Raw genomic sequence first — 26,482 nt, forward strand, 5'->3', positions numbered from 1 at the left:
GCCCAGGATGAGGCATGGAGCAGGCTGAGGCCTAATGTTGTTGGCATGTGGAGGCAACAGGAGACATTGCCGTCTACACAGCAGGGGAACAGCTGGCATTACTGAACCCCACTTACACAGGAGCTAGTGTGTGTCACGGGGGCTTAGTTCAACTAAGGCTGAAATACCCGGGGCCCCTGTGGTGTCCCTTTACTAGGGGAAACCCTGTCTGACCCTCAACCCAGGGTTTTTGCTGAAGGTGCAAATGCCTGAGCCTCCGACCTTTCCTTATCTCCTGCTCAGCCCTGCACTTAACCCTCCACCCTCCACCCAGTGAGAAGTCACCACCAAAGCTCCCACACAAATAATGACAGACAGGGAGAACTTAAACTGCACTGCGCCGCACACACACAGGAATAAACAGTAATGTGAACAGGGCACAACTAAACACAAATATGGGAAGGAGAAAGGATAACGACGGATCATACGACACCAGATATGAATCTCTCTCTCTTGAACACCTCCACTCCAGACCGGAACCACTTGGTATGAAACACAAGCTATAATCGGCGACGCCCATAGGCCAGCATGACTATTTAAAGACCGTGGGCGTGACTAACCATCCAACCTGGTCTCCAGCAGGATTAACCCCCGAGAGCCTGAAGATCAGGCCGGCGCCACTGAGGCTATAGTGGCTGGAGGTGGAACTACCTCTGCCTGCCGGATGCTGTGGTGTGAACAGCGTCCGACATGACAGTACCCCGTCTTCTACGAGGGACCCCAGGGCCCTCAAGACTCATAGGACCTGGCTTGTCCGGATGACGACGGTGAAAAGAACTGACCAGCCGATCCGCATGTATGTCTGAGGCTGGAACCCAAGACCTCTCCTCTGGACCATACCCCCGCCAGTGCACCAAATACTGAAGAGTACGGCGTACTACTCGAGAGTCCACTACCTTGGCGACCTCGAACTCTAACTCGCCATCCACCATGACTGGAGGTGGCATCGGCGTTGTGTCCACAGAGCCTACCACCTTTTTCAATAAAGCCCTGTGAAACACGTTGTGTATCTTGTACACTGCGGGAAGTTCCAACCGATAAGCCACTGGGTTAATGATCGCAGATATCCTAAAAGGCCCAATAAACCTTGGACCCAGTTTTAAAGAAGGGATTTTGAGTTTTATGTTCTTCGTAGCTAACCACACCCATTCACCCACACACAGGTCCGGACCTGGCACGCGTCTACTGTCAGCCACCCGTTTGTACCTGGCACTCATGCTCAACAAACGCTGTTTCACCCGCCTCCAGACTGATGACAATTGGGCTCCTAGCTGATCCTCCTCCGGGACACCCCCGGAGTCACCCTGACGTAAGGTACAAAACTGAGGATGTTGACCGTACACACAAAAGAATGGAGACTCTCCTGATGACTCTTGGCGGTGATTATTTAATGCGAATTCGGCCAGAGGAAGGAAAGTAGACCACTCCTCCTGGTTGTCGGACACAAAGCATCGTAAATACTGTTCAAGATTTTGGTTCATGCGCTCAGTTTGTCCATTAGACTGTGGATGAAACGCCGATGAATGTGACAACTTGATCCCCAACCTTGAGCAAAAAGCTTTCCAAAACCTCGCCACAAATTGCGTACCCCTATCAGATACTATGTCAGACGGTACTCCGTGGAGTCTGACCACCTCCTTCACAAATACCTGAGCCAACGTCTTAGCATTGGGCAAAGAAGACAACGCCACAAAATGCGCCATCTTTGAAAAACGGTCAACCACCACCAGGATGACCGTGTTCCCTGCCGAGGCTGGCAAGTCAGTGATAAAATCCATGGAGATTTCTGTCCATGGCCTATTGGGTACCCCCAGAGGCTGTAGCGTGCCAGCAGGACGGGTTCGGGGTGACTTAGCCCTAGCGCACGTGATGCAAGCTGCCACGTACGAGACCACGTCCTGCCGGATTTTGGGCCACCAGAAACGACGCGATACCAGCTCTAAGGTGCCCTTCACCCCTGGGTGACCAGCCAGTACCGAATCGTGGTGTTCCTTCAACACCTTAGGCCGAAGATGCAGGGGTACAAATGATTTGTTGGCGGGAAGTCCTGGTGGTACCTCCTCTTGGGCCTCGGCAATCTCCGCCTCTACCTCAGTCGTGAGAGCCGAGACCACTACCCCTTTCTGGAGGATGGGTACCGGCTCTTCCCGAGGTTCTCCCCCCGGAAAACACCTAGACAAAGCATCCGCCTTGGTGTTTTTAGCCCCGGGACGGTACGTCACAAGAAAATTGAAACGAGTAAAAAACAATGCCCAGCGAGCCTGCCTAGGAGACAGACGCTTGGCCGACTCCAGGTAGAGCAGATTCTTATGGTCGGTGATAACTGTGACCTGGTGAGCCGCCCCCTCCAAGAAGTGTCGCCATTCCTCAAAAGCCAGCTTGATGGCCAACAACTCCCTGTTGCCGATATCATAATTCCGTTCGGCCGGCGACAACTTCTTGGAGAAGTAGGCGCATGGATGCATCTCGCTCAAGGACGAGCCTTGAGACAGTACTGCCCCCACTCCCACCTCCGACGCATCAACCTCTACCACAAAAGGTTTAGACACGTCTGGTTGCACCAGAATGGGGGCTGAAGCAAAACTATTCTTCAGACGCTCAAATGCACGTATAGCCACCTCAGGCCAGTTCGCCAGATCGGCACCCTTTTTTGTCATGTCCGTGAGCGGTTTGGCGACAGTCGAAAAGTGTTTTATAAATTTCCTATAATAATTCGCAAACCCCAGGAACCGCTGGAGTGCTTTCAGACTCTCCGGCCTCTCCCATTGCAACACCGCTTGCACCTTAGCGGTGTCCATTTTAAAACCAGCTGCGGACACAATATATCCCAAAAAGGGCAACTCCTGGACAAAAAATAAACATTTTTCCAGCTTAGCATAGAGCTGGTTCTCCCGGAGCAACTGTAACACCTGCCTAACATGCTGCAAATGAGTGTCCCAATCGCTAGAATAAATGAGGATATCATCCAGGTATACAATCACAAATCTCCCCAGGACATGAGCAAAGACATCATTAATAAAATGTTGGAAAACGGCAGGCGCGGTGGTCAACCCAAACGGCATAACCAGACTCTCAAAATGACCCTCAGGAGTGTTAAACGCCGTCTTCCACTCATCCCCCTGACGGACCCTTATGAGGTTATACGCCCCCCTGAGGTCCAGCTTGGAAAACCATTTTGCCCCCGCTACCTGGTTGAACAAATCCGGGATCAACGGCATTGGGTAGGGATCACGGATAGTAATCTGGTTTAACTCTCGGAAATCCAGACACGGGCGTAACCCCCCATCTTTCTTCTTAATGAAGAAAAACCCCGCGGCTACAGGCGAGGACGAAGGCCGGATGTGACCTTTGCTCAGACTCTCCGCGATGTAGTCTTTCAGAGCTTGTCTCTCAGGGCCAGAAATATTAAACATCCTGGCCTTAGGTAATTTGGCCCCGGGTTTTAGCCTAATAGCACAGTCATAGGCTCTATGTGGAGGCAGTTCTGAGCAACCCTTCTCAGAGAAAACATCCGCGAAATCCTGCAAAGCCTCCGGCAGGCTGGGCGTCACGGCGGACACACATGTGGCCAAGCAATTGTCTTGGCAGAAACCACTCCATTGTACTATGTCCTGAGTTTTCCAATCAATTACCGGGTTGTGCCTGGACAGCCATGGAAAACCCAGGACCATTTGAGCTGGGAGATTACGGAGGACCCTACATGTAACCGACTCAGAATGTAGGACCCCAATGTGGAGTTTCACCTCTGCCACAAACTCAGTAATCTCCCCTTGAGGGAGGGGAACAGCATTAATGGTCACCACCTGTATGGGGTGAGGAAGTTTTTCAATCTTAAACCCGGCGGTGTGTGCAAACTCCTCATCTATGAGATTGGTGGCGGAACCGCTATCTACAAACACTGATATAGGTAGCTCTCTGCCGGCGACAATAACCTTGGCAGGGAGCATACATTGAGATACCATCATGGAGGATATGCATACGCTCAGTTGGGTCTCCTCCATACCCTCTGAGCTTAACAGTTTTCCGCCGGTGTGACCCTCTTAGGTAGTACCGGGCAAACGTTAACATAATGACCACCTTTACCACAGTAGAAACATGCTCCGGACTTCCGGACTCCCGGAGCGCGAGGCTGAACCTGTGCCACGCCAGCAATCTGCATAGGTTCAGGGGACTCATCTACTTCAACCACACCTGCACCTCTGTTTTCCCCCAGAGGTAGCGTCTCCTGTGCCCCCTGACGAAAACGGCGATCAATACGTATCACCAAACTCATGGCAGACTCCAATGATGCCGGAGTCTCATACATCAGGAGGGCTTGTTTCACCCTCCCTGATACCCCATGAATAAACTGGCTCCGCAGTGCTGGGTCATTCCACTGTGTGTCTACAGCCCAGCGGCGAAATTCCGAACAATAGTCTTCTGCCAAGCGCTCCCCCTGGCGGAGGGCGCGGATTTTAGATTCCGCTAGAGCCAGTCGGTCAGGGTCATCGTAAATGAGCCCGAGGGCAGAAAAAACATTATCGACCGAATGAAATGTAGCAGAGTCAGGTGGTAAGGAAAATGCCCATGCTTGGGGGTCACCACTCAGTAATGACAACACCAGCCCTACTCGCTGGGCCTCATTACCTGAGGATATTGGCCGCATGCGGAAGTATAATTTGCAGGCCTCCCGAAATACGACAAATTTGCTGCGATCGCCTGAAAATCGTTCTGGCAGCGGAAACTTCGGCTCTGCACCGATACCTGCAGATGCCGTTTGCACCTTTGCTACTACCAGGCCCTGCTGCTGAACTGCCCCATTCAACTCGGAGACCTGTATGGACAGCGCCGCCAACTGGCGGGTTATGGAATCCATGGGATCCATGGACTCCTGAAAAAATGTGGGCCGATTATAATGTCACGGGGGCTTAGTTCAACTAAGGCTGAAATACCCGGGGCCCCTGTGGTGTCCCTTTACTAGGGGAAACCCTGTCTGACCCTCAACCCAGGGTTTTTGCTGAAGGTGCAAATGCCTGAGCCTCCGACCTTTCCTTATCTCCTGCTCAGCCCTGCACTTAACCCTCCACCCTCCACCCAGTGAGAAGTCACCACCAAAGCTCCCACACAAATAATGACAGACAGGGAGAACTTAAACTGCACTGCGCCGCACACACACAGGAATAAACAGTAATGTGAACAGGGCACAACTAAACACAAATATGGGAAGGAGAAAGGATAACGACGGATCATACGACACCAGATATGAATCTCTCTCTCTTGAACACCTCCACTCCAGACCGGAACCACTTGGTATGAAACACAAGCTATAATCGGCGACGCCCATAGGCCAGCATGACTATTTAAAGACCGTGGGCGTGACTAACCATCCAACCTGGTCTCCAGCAGGATTAACCCCCGAGAGCCTGAAGATCAGGCCGGCGCCACTGAGGCTATAGTGGCTGGAGGTGGAACTACCTCTGCCTGCCGGATGCTGTGGTGTGAACAGCGTCCGACATGACAGTGTGTTGTTCTCTGTGAAGATGGCACTTCTGAACACCAACTGGCGTTGTTGGAGCCCAGTATGAGACATGGAGCAGGCTGAGGCCTGATGTTGTTGGCATGTGGAGGCAGCAGGAGACTTTGCCGTCTACACAGCAGGGGAACAGCTGGCATTACTGAACCCCACTTACACAGGAGCTAGTGTGTTGTTCTCTGTGAAGATGGCACTTCTGAACACCAACTGGCGTTGTTGGAGCCCAGTATGAGACATGGAGCAGGCTGAGGCCTGATGTTGTTGGCATGTGGAGGCAGCAGGAGACTTTGCCGTCTACACAGCAGGGGAACAGCTGGCATTACTGAACCCCACTTACACAGGAGCTAGTGTGTTGTTCTCTGTGAAGATGGCACTTCTGAACACCAACTGGCGTTGTTGGAGCCCAGTATGAGACATGGAGCAGGCTGAGGCCTGATGTTGTTGGCATGTGGAGGCAGCAGGAGACTTTGCCGTCTACACAGCAGGGGAACAGCTGGTGTTACTGAACCCCACTAACACAGGAGCTAGTGTGTTTTTCTCTGTGAAGACGGCACTTCTGAACACCAACTGGCGTTGTTGGAGCCCAGGATGAATCATGGAGCAGGCTGAGGCCTGATGTTGTTGGCATGTGGAGGCAGCAGGAGACTTTGCCGTCTACACAGCAGGGGAACAGCTGGCACTACTGAACCCCACTAAGACAGGAGCTAGTGTGTTTTTCTCTGGGAAGACGACACTTCTGAACACCAACTGGCGTTGCTGAAGCCCAGGTTGAGGCATGGAGCAGGCTGAGGCCTGATGTTTTGGGCATGTGGAGTCCGCAGGAGACATTGCCGTCTACACAGCAGTGGAACAGCTGGTGTTACTGAACCCCACTAACACAGGAGCTAGTGTGTTTTTCTCTGGGAAGATGACACTTCTGAACACCAACTGGCGTTGTTGGGGCCCAGGTTGTGGCAGGGAGCAGGCTGAGGCCTGATTTTTTGGGCATGTGGAGTCAGCATGAGACATTTCCGTCTACACAGCAGGGGAGCAGCTGGCGTTACTAAACCCCACTAACACAGGAGCTAGTGTGTTTTTCTCTGGGAAGACGGCACTTCTGAACACCAACTGGCGTTGTTGGAGCCCAGGATGAATCATGGAGCAGGCTGAGGCCTGATGTTGTTGGCATGTGGAGGCAGCAGGAGACTTTGCCGTCTACACAGCAGGGGAACAGCTGGCATTACTGAACCCCACTAAGACCGGAGCTAGTGTGTTTTTCTCTGTGAAGACGACACTTCTGAACACCAACTGGCGTTGCTGAAGCCCAGGTTGAGGCATGGAGCAGGCTGAGGCCTGATGTTTTGGGCATGTGGAGTCAGCAGGAGACATTGCGGTCTACACAGCAGGGGAACAGCTGGTGTTACTGAACTCCACTAACACAGGAGCTAGTGTGTTTTTCTCTGGGAAGATGACACTTCTGAACACCAACTGGCGTTGTTGGGGCCCAGGTTGAGGCAGGGAGCAGGCTGAGGCCTGATGTTTTGGGCATGTGGAGTCAGCATGAGACATTGCCGTCTACACAGCAGGGGAGCAGCTGGCGTTACTGAACCCCACTAACACAGGAGCTAGTGTGTTTTTCTCTGGGAAGACTGCACTTCTGAACACCAACTGGTGTTGTTGGAGCCCAGGATGAGGCATGGAGCAGGCTGAGGCCTGATGTTGTTGGCATGTGGAGGCAACAGGAGACATTGCCGTCTACACAGCAGGGGAACAGCTGGCATTACTGAACCCCACTTACACAGGAGCTAGTGTGTTTTTCTCTGGGAAGACTGCACTTCTGAACACCAACTGGCGTTGTTGGAGCCCAGGATGAGGCATGGAGCAGGCTGAGGCCTGATGTTGTTGGCATGAGGAGGCAACAGGAGACATTGCCGTCTACACAGCAGGGGAACAGCTGGCATTACTGAACCCCACTTACACAGGAGCTAGTGTGTTGTTCTCTGTGAAGATGGCACTTCTGAACACCAACTGGCGTTGTTGGAGCCCAGTATGAGACATGGAGCAGGCTGAGGCCTGATGTTGTTGGCATGTGGAGGCAGCAGGAGACTTTGCCGTCTACACAGCAGGGGAACAGCTGGCATTACTGAACCCCACTTACACAGGAGCTAGTGTGTTGTTCTCTGTGAAGATGGCACTTCTGAACACCAACTGGCGTTGTTGGAGCCCAGTATGAGACATGGAGCAGGCTGAGGCCTGATGTTGTTGGCATGTGGAGGCAGCAGGAGACTTTTCCGTCTACACAGCAGGGGAACAGCTGGTGTTACTGAACCCCACTAACACAGGAGCTAGTGTGTTTTTCTCTGGGAAGATGACACTTCTGAACACCAACTGGCGTTGTTGGGGCCCAGGTTGAGGCAGGGAGCAGGCTGAGGCCTGATGTTTTGGGCATGTGGAGTCAGCATGAGACATTGCCGTCTACACAGCAGGGGAGCAGCTGGCGTTACTGAACCCCACTAACACAGGAGCTAGTGTGTTTTTCTCTGGGAAGACGGCACTTCTGAACACCAACTGGCGTTGTTGGAGCCCAGGATGAGGCATGGAGCAGGCTGAGGCCTGATGTTGTTGGCATGTGGAGGCAACAGGAGACATTGCCGTCTACACAGCAGGGGAACAGCTGGCATTACTGAACCCCACTTACACAGGAGCTAGTGTGTTGTTCTCTGTGAAGATGGCACTTCTGAACACCAACAGGCGTTGTTGGAGCCCAGTATGAGACATGGAGCAGGCTGAGGCCTGATGTTGTTGGCATGTGGAGGCAGCAGGAGACTTTGCCGTCTACACAGCAGGGGAACGGCTGGCATTACTGAACCCCACTAACACAGGAGCTAGTGTGTTTTTCTCTGTGAAGACGGCACTTCTGAACACCAACTGGCGTTGTTGGAGCCCAGGATGAATCATGGAGCAGGCTGATGCCTGATGTTGTTGGCATGTGGAGGCAGCAGGAGACTTTGCCGTCTACACAGCAGGGGAACAGCTGGCATTACTGAACCCCACTAAGACAGGAGCTAGTGTGTTTTTCTCTGGGAAGACGACACTTCTGAACACCAACTGGCGTTGCTGAAGCCCAGGTTGAGGCATGGAGCAGGCTGAGGCCTGATGTTTTGGGCATGTGGAGTCAGCAGGAGACATTGCCGTCTACACAGCAGGGGAACAGCTGGTGTTACTGAACCCCACTAACACAGGAGCTAGTGTGTTTTTCTCTGGGAAGATGACACTTCTGAACACCAACTGGCGTTGTTGGGGCCCAGGTTGTGGCAGGGAGCAGGCTGAGGCCTGATTTTTTGGGCATGTGGAGTCAGCATGAGACATTTCCGTCTACACAGCAGGGGAGCAGCTGGCGTTACTAAACCCCACTAACACAGGAGCTAGTGTGTTTTTCTCTGGGAAGACGGCACTTCTGAACACCAACTGGCGTTGTTGGAGCCCAGGATGAATCAAAGAGCAGGCTGAGGCCTGATGTTGTTGGCATGTGGAGGCAGCAGGAGACTTTGCCGTCTACACAGCAGGGGAACAGCTGGCATTACTGAACCCCACTAAGACAGGAGCTAGTGTGTTTTTCTCTGGGAAGATGACACTTCTGAACACCAACTGGCGTTGCTGAAGCCCAGGTTGAGGCATGGAGCAGGCTGAGGCCTGATGTTTTGGGCATGTGGAGTCAGCAGGACACATTGCCGACTACACAGCAGGGGAACAGCTGGTGTTACTGAACCCGACTAACACAGGAGCTAGTGTGTTTTTCTCTGGGAAGATGACACTTCTGAACACCAACTGGCATTGTTGGGGCCCAGGTTGAGGCAGGGAGCAGGCTGAGGCCTGATTTTTTGGGCATGTGGAGTCAGCATGAGACATTTCCGTCTACACAGCAGGGGAGCAGCTGGCGTTACTAAACCCCACTAACACAGGAGCTAGTGTGTTTTTCTCTGGGAAGACGGCACTTCTGAACACCAACTGGCGTTGTTGGAGCCCAGGATGAGGCATGGAGCAGGCTGAGGCCTGATGTTGTTGGCATGTGGAGGCAGCAGGAGACTTTGCCGTCTACACAGCAGGGGAGCAGCTGGCGTTACTGAACCCCACTAACACAGGAGCTAGTGTGTTTTTCTCTGGGAAGACGGCACTTCTGAACACCAACTGACGTTGTTGGAGCCCAGGATGAGGCATGGAGCAGGCAGAGGCCTGATGTTGTTGGCATGTGGAGGCAACAGGAGACATTGCCGTCTACACAGCAGGGGAACAGCTGGCATTACTGAACCCTACTTACACAGGAGCTAGTGTGTTGTTCTCTGTGAAGATGGCACTTCTGAACACCAACTGGCGTTGTTGGAGCCCAGTATGAGACATGGAGCAGGCTGAGGCCTGATGTTGTTGGCATGTGGAGGCAGCAGGAGACTTTGCCGTCTACACAGCAGGGGAACAGCTGGCATTACTGAACCCCACTAAGACAGGAGCTAGTGTGTTTTTCTCTGGGAAGACGACAGTTCTGAACACCAACTGGCGTTGCTGAAGCCCAAGGTGAAGCATGGAGCAGCCTGAGGCCTGATGTTTTGGGCATGTGGAGTCAGCAGGAGACATTGCCGTCTACACAGCAGGGGAACAGCTGGTGTTACTGAACCCCACTAACACAGGAGCTAGTGTGTTTTTCTCTGGGAAGATGACACTTCTGAACACCAACTGGCGTTGTTGGGGCCCAGGTTGAGGCAGGGAGCAGGCTGAGGCATGATGTTTTGGGCATGTGGAGTCAGCATGAGACATTGCCGTCTACACAGCAGGGGAGCAGCTGGCGTTACTGAACCCCACTAACACATGAGCTACTGTGTTTTTCTCTGTGAAGACGGCACTTCTGAACACGAACTGGCGTTGTTGGAGCCCAGGATGAGGCATGGAGCAGGCTGAGGCCTGATGTTGTTGGCATGTGGAGGCAGCAGGAGACATTGCCGTCTACACAGCAGGGGAACAGCTGGCATTACTGAACCCCACTAACACAGGAGCTAGTGTGTTGTTCTCTGTGAAGATGGCACTTCTGAACACCAACTGGCGTTGTTGGAGCCCAGTATGAGACATGGAGCAGGCTGAGGCCTGATGTTGTTGGCATGTGGAGGCAGCAGTAGACTTTGCCATCTACACAGCAGGGGAGCAGCTGGCGTTACTGAACCCCACTAACACAGGAGCTAGTGTGTTTTTCTCTGGGAAGACGGCACTTCTGAACACCAACTGGCGTTGTTGGAGCCCAGGATGAGGCATGGAGCTGGCTGAGGCCTGATGTTGTTGGCATGTGGAGGCAACAGGAGACATTGCCGTCTACACAGCAGGGGAACAGCTGGCATTACTGAACCCCACTTACACAGGAGCTAGTGTGTTGTTCTCTGTGAAGACGGCACTTCTGAACACCAACAGGCGTTGTTGGAGCCCAGTATGAGACATGGAGCAGGCTGAGGCCTGATGTTGTTGGCATGTGGAGGCAGCAGGAGACTTTGCCGTCTACACAGCAGGGGAACAGCTGGCATTACTGAACCCCACTTACACAGGAGCTAGTGTGTTGTTCTCTGTGAAGATGGCACTTCTGAACACAAACTGGCGTTGTTGGAGCCCAGGTTGAGGCAGGGAGCAGGCTGAGGCCTGATTTTTTGGGCATGTGGAGTCAGCATGAGACATTTCCGTCTACACAGCAGGGGAGCAGCTGGCGTTACTAAACCCCACTAACACAGGAGCTAGTGTTTTTCTCTGGGAAGACGGCACTTCTGAACACCAACTGGCGTTGTTGGAGCCCAGGATGAATCATGGAGCAGGCTGAGGCCTGATGTTGTTGGCATGTGGAGGCAGCAGGAGACTTTGCCGTCTACACAGCAGGGGAACAGCTGGCATTACTGAACCCCACTAAGACCGGAGCTAGTGTGTTTTTCTCTGTGAAGACGACACTTCTGAACACCAACTGGCGTTGCTGAAGCCCAGGTTGAGGCATGGAGCAGGCTGAGGCCTGATGTTTTGGGCATGTGGAGTCAGCAGGAGACATTGCCGTCTACACAGCAGGGGAACAGCTGGTGTTACTGAACTCCACTAACACAGGAGCTAGTGTGTTTTTCTCTGGGAAGATGACACTTCTGAACACCAACTGGCGTTGTTGGGGCCCAGTTTGAGGCAGGGAGCAGGCTGAGGCCTGATGTTTTGGGCATGTGGAGTCAGCATGAGACATTGCCGTCTACACAGCAGGGGAGCAGCTGGCGTTACTGAACCCCACTAACACAGGAGCTAGTGTGTTTTTCTCTGGGAAGACTGCACTTCTGAACACCAACTGGCGTTGTTGGAGCCCAGGATGAGGCATGGAGCAGGCTGAGGCCTGATGTTGTTGGCATGTGGAGGCAACAGGAGACATTGCCGTCTACACAGCAGGGGAACAGCTGGCATTACTGAACCCCACTTACACAGGAGCTAGTGTGTTTTTCTCTGGGAAGACGGCACTTCTGAACACCAACTGACGTTGTTGGAGCCCAGGATGAGGCATGGAGCAGGCTGAGGCCTGATGTTGTTGGCATGTGGAGGCAACAGGAGACATTGCCGTCTACACAGCAGGGGAACAGCTGGCATTACTGAACCCCACTTACACAGGAGCTAGTGTGTTGTTCTCTGTGAAGATGGCACTTCTGAACACCAACTGGCGTTGTTGGAGCCCAGTATGAGACATGGAGCAGGCTGAGGCCTGATGTTGTTGGCATGTGGAGGCAGCAGGAGACTTTGCCGTCTACACAGCAGGGGAACAGCTGGCATTACTGAACCCCACTAAGACAGGAGCTAGTGTGTTTTTCTCTGGGAAGACGACACTTCTGAACACCAACTGGCGTTGCTGAAGCCCAAGTTGAAGCATGGAGCAGCCTGAGGCCTGATGTTTTGGGCATGTGGAGTCAGCAGGAGACATTGCCGTCTACACAGCAGGGTAACAGCTGGTGTTACTGAACCCCACTAACACATGAGCTACTGTGTTTTTCTCTGTGAAGACGGCACTTCTGAACACGAACTGGCGTTGTTGGAGCCCAGGATGAGGCATGGAGCAGGCTGAGGCCTGATGTTGTTGGCATGTGGAGGCAGCAGGAGACATTGCCTTCTACATAGCAGGGGAACAGCTGGCATTACTGAACCCCACTAACACAGGAGCTAGTGTGTTGTTCTATGTGAAGATGGCACTTCTGAACACCAACTGGCGTTGTTGGAGCCCAGTATGAGACATGGAGCAGGCTGAGGCCTGATGTTGTTGGCATGTGGAGGCAGCAGGAGACTTTGCCGTCTACACAGCAGGGGAGCAGCTGGCGTTACTGAACCCCACTAACACAGGAGCTAGTGTGTTTTTCTCTGGGAAGACGGCACTTCTGAACACCAACTGGCGTTGTTGGAGCCCAGGATGAGGCATGGAGCAGGCTGAGGCCTGATGTTGTTGGCATGTGGAGGCAACAGGAGACATTGCCGTCTACACAGCAGGGGAACAGCTGGCATTACTGAACCCCACGTACACAGGAGATAGTGTGTTGTTCTCTGTGAAGATGGCACTTCTGAACACCAACAGGCGTTGTTGGAGCCCAGTATGAGACATGGAGCAGGCTGAGGCCTGATGTTGTTGGCATGTGGAGGCAACAGGAGACATTGCCGTCTACACAGCAGGGGAACAGCTGGCATTACTGAACCCCACTTACACAGGAGCTAGTGTGTTATTTTCTGTGAAGATGGCACTTCTGAACACCAACAGGCGTTGTTGGAGCCCAGTATGAGACATGGAGCAGGCTGAGGCCTGATGTTGTTGGCATGTGGAGGCAGCAGGAGACTTTTCCGTCTACACAGCAGGGGAACAGCTGGCATTACTGAACCCCACTTACACAGGAGCTAGTGTGTTGTTCTCTGTGAAGATGGCACTTCTGAACACCAACTGGCGTTGTTGGAGCCCAGGATGAATCATGGAGCAGGCTGAGGCCTGATGTTGTTGGCATGTGGAGGCAGCAGGAGACTTTTCCGTCTACACAGCAGGGGAACAGCTGGTGTTACTGAACCCCACTAACACAGGAGCTAGTGTGTTTTTCTCTGGGAAGATGACACTTCTGAACATCAACTGGCGTTGTTGGGGCCCAGGTTGAGGCAGGGAGCAGGCTGAGGCCTGATGTTTTGGGCATGTGGAGTCAGCATGAGACATTGCCGTCTACACAGCAGGGGAGCAGCTGGCGTTACTGAACCCCACTAACACAGGAGCTAGTGTGTTTTTCTCTGGGAAGACGGCACTTCTGAACACCAACTGGCGTTGTTGGAGCCCAGGATGAGGCATGGAGCAGGCTGAGGCCTGATGTTCTTGGCATGTGGAGGCAACAGGAGACATTGCCGTCTACACAGCAGGGGAACAGCTGGCATTACTGAACCCCACTTACACAGGAGCTAGTGTGTTATTCTCTGTGAAGATGGCACTTCTGAACACCAACAGGCGTTGTTGGAGCCCAGTATGAGACATGGAGCAGGCTGAGGCCTGATGTTGTTGGCATGTGGAGGCAGCAGGAGACTTTGCCGTCTACACAGCAGGGGAACAGCTGGCATTACTGAACCCCACTAACACAGGAGCTAGTGTGTTTTTCTCTGTGAAGACGGCACTTCTGAACACCAACTGGCGTTGTTGGAGCCCAGGATGAATCATGGAGCAGGCTGAGGGCTGATGTTGTTGGCATGTGGAGGCAGCAGGAGACTTTGCCGTCTACACAGCAGGGGAACAGCTGGCATTACTGAACCCCACTAAGACAGGAGCTAGTGTGTTTTTCTCTGGGAAGACGACACTTCTGAACACCAACTGGCGTTGCTGAAGCCCAGGTTGAGGCATGGAGCAGGCTGAGGCCTGATGTTTTGGGCATGTGGAGTCAGCAGGAGACATTGCCGTCTACACAGCAGGGGAACAGCTGGTGTTACTAAACCCCACTAACACAGGAGCTAGTGTGTTTTTCTCTGGGAAGATGACACTTCTGAACACCAACTGGCGTTGTTGGGGCCCAGGTTGAGGCAGGGAGCAGGCTGAGGCCTGATTTTTGGGCATGTGGAGTCAGCATGACACATTGCCGTCTACACAGCAGGGGAGCAGCTGGCGTTACTAAACCCCACTAACACAGGAGCTAGTGTGTTTTTCTCTGGGAAGACGGCACTTCTGAACACCAACTGATGTTGTTGGAGCCCAGGATGAGGCATGGAGCAGGATGAGGCCTGATGTTGGCATGAGGAGGCAGCAGGAGACTTTGCCGTCTACACAGCAGGGGAACAGCTGGCATTACTGAACCCCACTAAGACAGGAGCTAGTGTGTTTTTCTCTGGGAAGACGACACTTCTGAACACCAACTGGCGTTGCTGAAGCCCAAGTTGAAGCATGGAGCAGCCTGAGGCCTGATGTTTTGGGCATGTGGAGTCAGCAGGAGACATTGCCGTCTACACAGCAGGGGAACAGCTGGTGTTACTGAACCCCACTAACACAGGAGCTAGTGTGTTTTTCTCTGGGAAGATGACACTTCTGAACACCAACTGGCGTTGTTGGGGCCCAGGTTGAGGCAGGGAGCAGGCTGAGGCATGATGTTTTGGGCATGTGGAGTCAGCATGAGACATTGCCGTCTACACAGCAGGGGAGCAGCTGGCGTTACTGAACCCCACTAACACATGAGCTACTGTGTTTTTCTATGTGAAGACGGCACTTCTGAACACGAACTGGCGTTGTTGGAGCCCAGGATGAGGCATGGAGCAGGCTGAGGCCTGATGTTGTTGGCATGCGGAGGCAGCAGGAGACATTGCCGTCTACACAGCAGGGGAACAGCTGGCATTACTGAACCCCACTAACACAGGAGCTAGTGTGTTTTTCTCTGTGAAGATGGCACTTCTGAACACCAACAGGCGTTGTTGGAGCTCAGCATGAGGCATCCAGCAGGCGGAGGCCAACTTGCAGCTGGTTTTCTAGAGGTTGTAGACTACAACTGATTGTAACCGTGCTCCACTTAGACCTCTGGCTCCACTGTCTCTAGTGTTTCCCCTGGCCTCCAACCCCGCCAGTTACAGCTCTGAAGTGGCGTCAGCACAATCCACACTTGTCCCTGTGTTACTGGGGCTCAGTCCCGTCAGATGATTCCCTGATGTGTGTCTGGCAAGGTCTCCTGCTCTGTCCTCATTTACACTACTAGTGGGAATGTGGACAGAGCAGAAGACCTTGCCGGACACACATCAGGGGATCAACTGACGTGACTGAGCCCAAGTAACACAGGAACAAGTGTGGATTGTGCAGACGCCACTTCAGAGCTGTAACAGGTGGGGTTGGAGGCCAGGGGAAATACTAGAGACAGTGGAGCCAGAGGCCTAAGTGGAGCACGGTTAAAAATCAGTAGGAGTTTTAATGTGGATGGAGCAGAAGACTTTGCTGTCCACACAGCAGGGGAGCAGCTGTCGTTACTGAACCCCACAAACACAGGAGCTAGTGTGTTTTTTCTCTGTGCAGACGATACATCTGAGCGACAACTGGCTGTGTTGAAGCCCAGGGATTATAGTTCAGGTGGTAGAAACATGAACAAACCAGGAGACCTGGATAAAGTTGCCAACCAATTATTTAGTCGGGAAGAGGACTGGCAAATTCTGGAGAGATCCAGGCCTTGTTCATTTTCAGAAAAGTAAGCCGGTCGATGTTATCAGAAGATAGTCGCGTGCGACGGTGTTATGAATGAGTCACTGGAGGAGGAAAAACAAAAATACAAGCTAAGTCCAGAAAACCGGAGAGGTTGGTAGCTAGCGGATTGCAGACCCCTGATCCTATTCACAACAACTAACAGTAGCCATGGGGTGTTCCTACGGTGGGCCTAGACACCTCATTCACAGCCGGAGAACTAAATAAACCTAAAGAAAGAAAGAGGAAATCTAAACTGCCCCAGAGCAGACCCCAAAGCAATAGACAGCCCCCAACATGTATTGACGGTGAAAACAGATGAAAACACAAACACAGACAGAAAGACAGGCTGAGCAAACGATGGGGCCCTCACTAACTAGATAGGACAGGAAAGAATAGCAACTGTCTGCAATCACGCAAAAACCCTGCCAAAAATAATGTCCAACACGTCTGATAGAAAAGGCCCTGAAGTCACTAGACTTCAAAATCACTATATCAGCACTCAGGTATATTCTGAAAACAGAGCAAAGAGATCAACTGATCAGAAATAAAAAATGGAGTTCAGCCAGTCCCAACCAGGGCTGGCTGAACACAAACACTAAGTAAACCAGACAAAATCTCATGGAACAATAGCAGAGCAAACACTTAGCTTTAGTAGACAGGACTAAACTGGAGGCCAGAGCTCAGAGCAGAGAGGATCACCAGCAACCCAGCAGGGCGTCGGCGGCCTTATATCCACTCAGAGATTCCGGATGTCCAATCACACTCCACCTGTTCAGATGACAGGTTTTTCCTATCCAAATCAATTTCACTACCTCTTTTCACCAGCAGAGGGAGTTCATCGAACATTAAAGGTGAAGGAGAAATTGAGCTCATAACAGTACCTCCCCCTTGAGGAGGGGTCACCGAACCCTCATCCACGCCACCAGGGCGATCTGGATGGGCCCGATGAAAAGCACGAACCAATCTTTTGGCATGAATATCGGATGCAGAGACCCAAGAATTATCCTCCTGGTCATAACCCTTCCACTTAACCAAATACTGGAGTCTCCGTCTAGCCAGACGAGAATCCAGTATCTTCTCAACCTCATATTCCACATTACCTTCAACCAATACAGGGTCAGGACGTGCCACCACAGGAACTACTGGCTCAACAAACCTCTTCAACAGAGACTTATGAAACACATTATGGATTTTGAAAGTAACAGGAAGAGCCAATCGAAAAGAGACCGGATTAAGAATCTCCAAAATCTTGTAAGGTCCAATAAATCTAGGTTTAAACTTTGGAGAAGCCACCTTCATAGAGATATTCTTTGATGACAACCAAACCATATCACCCACCTTAAACCGGGGATCAATGGTCCTATGCCGGTTGGAAAACTGCTGGGCCATTTCCTGGGAGAGAGACAACTTATCCACCACTTGGTCCCAAATCTGGTGCATTCTTTCCACCACAGTCTCAACACCTGGGCAGGCAGAAGACTCCACCTGCCCTGAAGAGAATCGAGGATGAAACCCAAAGTTACAAAAAAAAGGTGACATCAAAGTGGCAGAACTAGCTCTATTATTTAAAGCAAATTTGGCCAATGGCAAAAATGAAACCCAATCATCCTGATCAGCAGAAATAAAACATCTCAAATAAGACTCCAAAGTCTGGTTTGTTCTCTCCGTCTGCCCATTGGTCTGAGGGTGAAACGCAGAGGAGAAGGACAACTGAATTCCCAGCTTGGAACAAAAAGTCCTCCAAAATCTAGAAACAAACTGAACTTCTCTGTCAGACACAATGTTCTCAGGAATCCCATGAAAGCGAACCACCTGTTGCAAAAACAAGGGCACCAACTCTGAGGAAGATAGCAACTTAGTGAGTGGTACAAGATGGACCATCTTAGAGAATCTATCACAAATCACCCAAATAACAGTCATTCTCTGAGAGACAGGCATATCAGAAATAAAATCCATTGAAATATGGGTCCATGGCCTCCTGCACACCGGCAAAGGCATCATAACCCAATAGAGCGAGAACAAGGTTTAGACCGGGAGCAAGTCCCACAGGACTACACAAAATTCCAGACATCACGAGACAAGGCGGGCCACCAAAAAGACCGACTCCCCAAATCTCTAGTACCAAAAATACCTGGATGACCAGCCAATGCGGAGCAATGAACTTCAGACATTACTCTCTTCCTCCACTGGTCAGGAACATACAAATTTTCCAATGGGACAACGCTCAGGTTTGTCCTCCTGTAACTCTTCCAGAGCACGTCTCAAATCGGGCGAGATGGCAGAAAGAACTACCCCCTCACCTAAGATGGTAGCAGGCTTGGTCACAATAGGAGAATCAGCAAAGAAACTCCTAGAGAGGGCGTCTGCCTTGACATTCTTAGTGCCCGGAAGAAAAGAGACCACAAAATCAAAACATGTGAAAAACAAGGCCCACCTAGCCTGTCTAGGATTCAAGTGTTTGGCCGACTCAAGTTAAATCAAATTCTTGTGGTCAGTAAGGACCACGACTTGATGTTTAGCTCCCTCCAACCAATGTCTCCACTCCTCAAATGCCCATTTCATGGCTAACAGTTCCCGATTCCCCACATCATAGTTGCCTTCGGATGGGGAGAACAATCGGGAAAAGAAAGCACAGGAATTCATTTTAGATGTTACCGGATCTTTTTGGGACAAAACAGCTCCAGCACCAATCTGAGAAGCGTCCACCTCTACCTGAAACGGGAGTGAGACATCAGGTTGCCGCAAAACCGGAGCAGAAGTGAACCTCCGCTTAAGCTCCTGAAAGGAAGGAACAGCCTCTGGAGACCAATTCAGCACATCAGCACCCTTCTTAGTCAAATCAGTCAATGGTTTGGCAATCCCAGAAAAATTAGCTATAAATTTACGATAAAAATTAGCAAAACCCAAAAACTTCTGGGGGGCCTTCAAAGAAGTGGGCTGAACCCAATCATAAATGGCCTGTACCTTGGCCGGGTCCATTTCAATAGTTGACGGAGACAAAATAAATCATAAAAATGAAATACTCTGTACACCAAAAAGGCATTTCGATCCCTTAACATACAGGGAATTCTCCCTCAACATCCGGAACACAGTCCGAACATGTTCCACATGAGAGTCCCAATCCCTGGAAAAGATCAAAATATCATCCAGATAGATGATCAAAAATTTATCCACAAAGTCTCGGAAAATATCATTCATGAAGCACTGGAAGACAGAAGGGGCATTAGTGAACCCAAAAGGCATCATCAGGTACTCAAAATATCCCTCCGGAGTATTAAACGACGTCTTCCATTCATCCCCATGCTTAATGCGAATAAGATTATACGCCCCCCTGAGGTCAAGCTTGGTAAACCAGCAAGCACCTTTAACTCTGGAGAATAGATCAGAAATCAGGGGTAACGGATACTGATATTTAACAGTAATTTTGTTGAGTGAACGATAGTCAATACAAGGCCTTAATGAACCATCTTTCTTGGCCACAAAAAAAAAACAGCACCCAAGGGTGAAGAGGATGGTCTAATATGACCCTTCTCCAATGACTCCTTAATATAAGATTGCATAGCCTCATGCTCGGGTACAGATAAATTGAAAAGTCGACCCTTGGGAAATTTACACCCAGGGCTCAGCTCAATTGCACAGTCATAACTCCTATGAGGAGGCAAAGACGCAGACTTATTCCCACTAAATACATCATAAAAATCAGCCAAATAGTCAGGAACATCATGCGACTGGGGAGAGGTGGAGAAAACAGGAGCATCACCAAGAGCACGCCGATAACCCCAACTCACCACAGACACAGATTTCCAATCCAAAACTGGATTATGAATTTGCAACCAGGGAAATCCCAGAACAATGGTATCATGCAAATTATGCAACACCAAAAATCTGCAATTTTCTTCATGGTCTGGGGCGACCCGCATTACCACCTGGGTCCAAAACTGAGGTTTATTCTTCTCCAAAGGAGTATCATCAATACCCCTCAAAGGGATAGGCGTCCGCAGAGGTGTCATAGGAAACCCACAATGTTTAGCAAAATCCAAGTCCATCAGGTTCAGAGCCGCTCTTGAATCCACAAAAGCCTTAGCGGAAAATGTGGACAGGGAGCAGATCAGAGTAATTGCCAGAAGAAACTTAGGTTGTACACCACCCACAGCAAATGTGTGTGCAAAACGTTTCTCTCGTTTAGGGCAGACAGAAACAATATGAGAGGCATCTCCACAGAAAAAACACAGCTTATTACTCCATCTGAACTCCTGACGTTGCGCCCTAGACAAAACTCTATCACATTGCATAGGTTCAGACATTTGTTCAACAGGTGGCAACATGTCTTGTGTACTTTTATGTTCACGTAAACGCCGATCGACCTGAATGGCTAATGACATAGAATCGTCAAGACCAGAGGGAACAGGAAATCCCACCATAGTATCTTTTACGGTTTCTGACAAACCCTTCCGAAAGAGAGCTGTCGAGGCACCATCATTCCAGGTGGTAAGGACCGCCCACTTTCGGAATTTTTGACAGTATAACTCTGCAGAATCCTGACCCTGGCTCAATGCCAACAGGGCTTTCTCAGCTTGATCAATACCATTAGGTTCATCATACAACAACCCCAAGGCTTGAAAAAATGCATCCACATTAGTTAGAATAGGATCATCAGGTGTCAAAGAAAACGCCCAATCCAGGGGATCGCCGCGCAGCAAAGAGATGACAATTTTAACCTGCTGTGCAGAGCTCCCCGATGAGTTAGGCTTCAAGGCAAGAAATAATTTACAATTATTCTTAAAATTCAAAAATTTTGACCGATCCTCAAAAAACACATCAGGAGTAGGAATCTTTGGTTCAGCAGCATGTGAATGAGCAAGATACATGGAAATTCCCCGCACTTCAGCAGCCAGCTGCTCCACACGATCAGACAATTGCTTAATCTCCATTAAGAAAAAATTCCTCCTACGGCCCCAGAGAAAAAGAGGAAAAAATATACATTGAAAAAAAAAATTCTGACACTTTTTTTTTTTTTTCAATTCTTTCCTGCTATTGAGTACCCTAGAATCTGCGGTATGGCTGGTGATTCTGTTATGAATGAGTCACCAGAGGAGGAAAAAACAAAAATACAAGCTAAGTCCAGAAAACCGGAGAGGTTGGTAGCTAGCGGATTGCAGACCCCTGATCCTATTCACAACAACTAACAGTAGCCGTGGGGTGTTCCTATTGTGGTCCTAGACACCTCGTTCACAGCCGGAGAACTAAATAAACCTAAAGAAAGAAAGGGGAATCTAAACTGCCCCAGAGCAGACCCCAAAGCAATAGACAGCCCCCAACATGTATTGACGGTGAAAACAGATGAAAACACAAACACAGACAGAAAGACAGGCTGAGCAAATGATGGGGCCCTCACTAACTAGATAGGACAGGAAAGAAAGGCAACTGTCTGCAATCACGCAAAAACCCTGCCAAAAATAATGTCCAACACATCTGATAGAAAAGGCCCTGAAGTCACTAGACTTCAAAATCACTATATCAACATTCAGGTATATTCTGAAAACAGAGCAAAGAGATCAACTGATCAGAAACAAAAAATGGAGATCAGCCAGTCCCAACCAGGGCTGGCTGAACACAAAAACTAAGTAAACCAGACAAAATCTCATGGAACGATAGCAGAGCACAAATTTAGCTTTAGTAAACAGGACTAAACTGGAGGCCAGAGCTCAGAGCAGAGAGTTTCACCAGCAACCCAGCAGGGCGTCGGCGGCCTTATATCCACTCAGAGATTCCGGATGTCCAATCACACTCCACCTGTTCAGATGACAGGTTTTTCCCATCCAAATCAATTTCACTACCTCCTTTCACCAGCAGAGGGAGTTCATCGGACATCAAAGGTGAAGGAGAAATTGAGCTCATAACACGACAGTCTGTTAGTACACCACCTACGGCACTAAAGACGCGTTCCGATAATACACTGGCAGCAGGGCAAGCCAGCACCTCCAATGCATACTGGCTAAGCTCTGGCCATGTATCCAGCTTAGAGACCCAAAACTTGAAGGGGGAAGAGCCATCTGGGAGTACACTGACAGGGCAAGACATGTAATCTGTCACCATCTGACAGAAACGTTGCCTCCTGCTGACTGGAGCCGTCTGTGATGGTGTAGACAATTGTGGCGGACACACAAAACTTTGCCACATTTGGGCCATGGTGGTCTTGCCTTGTGCTGAGGCGCTGCCTCTGCTCCCTCTTTGTGCCGTGTTTCCTCCACTGCCTCGACACACAGAGCTGCTTTGTAAAGCACTAGCACCACTGCTGTCGGGTGGAATGTAAAACATGATGGACTGCATCAGTGTGTCTTGGTACTCCCGCAGTTTACGCTCCCGGTTCAACGTTGGTATGAGGCTTTGTAAGTTGTCCCGGTAGCGAGGATCTAGGAGGGTGTACACCCAATAATCAGCCATGTAGAGAATGTGGGCGATGCGTCGGTCGTTTCTCAGGCACTGCAGCATGAAATTAACCATGTGCTGCAGACTCCCAACTGCCAAAGAATCGCTGTCCCCTGCTTGAGGCGTGATCTCTGCCTGCTCTGCATCACCCCACCCTCGCTGTACATACTGACTAGAGCTTTGTGTACCTCCCTCCTCTGGAGAGATGTCTTCCTCCTCCATCGACTCCTCCTCATCCTCCTCACAAAGTGTCCCCTGCCTAGGCCTTTGTGAGGAACCACGTTGCGCAGACTGTCCAGAAGCAGATGGCATTTGGGACTCCTCATCCTCCACCTCTTCCAAAACCTCCTCCCTTAGTGCTTGCAGTGTTTTTTGAAGCAGGCAGATAAGGGGGACAGTCATGCTGACTAGTGCATCATCTGCACTCGCCATCTGCGTGGAATCATCGAAGGCACGTAAATCGAGGCAGATGTCCTTCATAGAGGCCCACTCAGTGGTGCTGAAGTGTGACCGGCGCAGTGCGACTTGTTTGCACCTGATGCAGCTGGTACTCCATGACTGCTGCCTGCTGCTCACACAACCGCTCCAACCTATGTAACGTTGAATTCCACCTGGTGGGTAGGTCACATATGATGCGATGTTCCGGAAGGCGGAATCGGCGCTGCAGAGCAGCAAGGCGCGATCTTGCCGTGCTGGAACGCCGCAAGTGAGCGCACTCTATGCGGACCTTGTGCAGCAGTGCATCAAGATCCGGATAGTCCCTCAGAAAGCTCTGCACGACCAAGTTCAGCACATGTGCCAGACATGGGATGTGAGTGAGGTTGCCTAGGCCAAGAGCTGCCACCAGATTTCGGCCATTGTCACACACTACCAAGCCCGGCTGGAGATTCGCTGGCACAAACCACACGTCGCTCTCCTGCTTGATGGCATTCCAGAGCTCCTGCTCTGTGTGGCTTCTATTCCCCAAAGAAATTAATTTGAGTATGGCCTGTTGACGTTTGGCCACGGCTGTGCTCATATCGGTCATAACAGGCTCCTGCTGCGCTGTTTCTGAGGAACTTGAGTAGGAGGAGGAGTCTATGTGTACAGACTGGATTCCTGCAATCCGTGGAGTTGGCAGAACACGTTCAGCGCCACTCTCCAGATCTGTACCCGGCTCCACAACATTGACCCAATGGACAGTGAGGGAAAGGTATCGTCCCTGTCCATGGTTACTGGTCCACGCATCAGTGGTCAGGTGGACATTGCTACTAACGGCGTTTATTAGCGCATGTTTTATTTTTCCCTCCACGTGTTTCTGCAGGGCAGGGACGGCTCGCCTGCTGAAATAAAAGTGGCTGAGCATGGTGTATTGTGGGACTGCCAATGCCATGAAGTCCCGGAAGGTGTCAGTCTCCACCAGCCTGAATGAGAGCATTTCAAGTGCCAGTAGTTTGGCAATGCCAGCATTCAGAAGCTGCGCTCGGGGATGGTTTGCCGAGTATGGCCGCCTTTTATACCATGCCTGTGCTACCGATGGCTGTCGAGTGGCCTGGGAGTGTGAGGATGACTGGAAACGTGGTGCTGTGGGTGGAATGTCACAGGGTCTCCGGACAACAGTGCCAGAGGTTCTTCCTTGGCGATCCTGTGAGGAAGCCGAACCAGCTGTGTGTGAGCTGGAGGAAGAGGCCCCAACACGAGCTGAAGAGGTGGTAGGTGGTGCTGTACGTTGGCCTACGTCTTCAGTGTGTGTGTAACACCACCTCATGCTTGGTCCGCACATGTTTCCACATATTAGTGGTATTGAGGTTGCTGACATTTTTCCCTCTTTTGACTCTCTGATGACACAGCTTGCATTTGACAAAGCAAATGTCATCTGCAACTGTGTCAAAAAAGGACCACTGTTGTGAGTTCATTTTCCCCTTCACCATTGAGGTCTGATGAACTCCCTCTTCTGGTGAAGGAAGGTAGTGAGGCTGATTACAAAGCATCTGAGCAGAATGATGATGACTGGGTGACTGGAATTGCTGACTGGATATAAGGCAGCCCACGCCCTTCTGCCTTGCGGGTGATTTCTCTGAGGGATTCTTGGAGACCAGTCTGATTCCTGCTCCTCAAAAGCTAAGTTTTCTTCTCTGCTTTTTGCATTTGTGCTTAGGTTTTGTTTTGCCTTGTTTTCTGGATTTCTTCCTTTCCCTGCTGGGTGAGCTGAATTCCTTTTTGCTCTGTCTTCAGAAAATACCTGAGTACTGATATAGTCTTTTGAAGCCTAGCGTCTTCAGGGCTTTTTTCCCTATCAGTCTGTTGGCTCTTGCTTTGAGAGGGTTTTGGCGGATTGCAGACAGCAGCTTTTCTATCCTGTCCTATTTAGTTAGCTTGGGCCCCATCATTTGCTTAGCCTATCTTTCTATCTGTATGAGTGTTTTTTCATCTTGCTTCACCGTCATTATATGATGGGGGCTGCCTATTGCTTTGGGGTCTGCTCTGGGACAGTTTAGATTTCACTTTCTGTCTTTAGGCTATGTAGTTCTCCGGCTGTGATCGAGGGGTCTAGGGCACCGTAGGAACCCCCCACGGCTACTGCTAGTTGTTGTTAGGTTCAGTGGTCTGCAATCCGATAGCTGCCAACTTCTCTGGTTTTCTGGACTTAGCTAGCAATTCTGTTTTTGCCTCCTACGGTGACTCATTCATAACAGACCACGCACTGCAAGTCTTGGGAGCGCCCGTTTTGGCTTTTGAAAGAGGAATGCTCCTAACGGGTGCTGAAGTGGAGGCTACAGTCAACCAAGTCTGCCCCCTCCCTCTCCCTCCTGTTTTGGCCGTTCGGGGAATCTCTTCCTCAGAGCCGCTCCCACCACCTTCCTGTTCCTCACGCCATGATGGGTCAAGGACCTCATCATCTACGCTCCCCTCTTCAAACACCTGCTTCTCCTGGGTTGTCTCGCCAGCACCGTACGCACCAGAAAGTGGCACCTGTGTCTCGTCATCATCTGATGCGTACTGTGGTGTGCTGACCATAGGCACTGGCCCACCCGCCTCTTCAGATTCAGAGGGACAAAGAAGTTGCGCATCACTGCATACTCCCTCTTCTTCACATTCTGGAATGCTGCTTGGCTGGCCCCCTCTTTCCAAGCCAACAGATTCAGAGAACAGAAGTAGAGACTGTGATGGCTCCTGTCCAGGGCTCTCTGACTGCCTGGGCACTTTGGCAGGTGGTGAAGAGACAGATGGTTGCTCTTCGGTGCTCTGGCCCTGAGAGGATGTGGAAGTCATTGAAGTCGATGCGTTAGCTGCCATCCATCCAACAACGGCCTCAATTTGTTCCTCCCGCAGCAGTGGGGTATGGCGAGGTCCTACAAAGCTGCGCATAAAGGACTGTTGCCTGCCAAAACTGGGGAATGCTGACTCACTGGTGCCTGCAGCAGGCACAGAATCCCCACTTCCTCTCCCTGCAGAATCCCCACGTCCTCTCCCTACAGAATCCCCACGTCCTCTCCCTGCTGAAACTCCACGCCCACGCCCACGTGCCTTACTCCCTGCCTTCTTCATCTTGCTAGACTGATAAAGATAGGCAGAAAAGTACAAAGGGGGGGCTTAGTGTGCTTATTCCTGAACAGCTGGTTACAGGTAGAAGAAACACTAATTTTATGAAGTGTGTGTGTGGACTACACTTTAATAGGAGCTAATGTGGCCTACACAACTTTCAAATGTAGTTTTTGGTGAACTTTATTGGTTTTTTTTTAAAAAAAAAACTAAAAGGATGTGACCAAAGATTTGAAAGTGATAGTATCACCAACGTTTTGGAGCTATTACAATGCAGGCAGGAAACCTACAATGCA

This window comes from Dendrobates tinctorius, unplaced genomic scaffold (assembly GCF_039654945.1).
Source record: "Dendrobates tinctorius isolate UK_male_01 unplaced genomic scaffold, ASM3965494v1 ptg000129l, whole genome shotgun sequence".
NCBI lineage: Eukaryota > Metazoa > Chordata > Amphibia > Anura > Dendrobatidae > Dendrobates > Dendrobates tinctorius.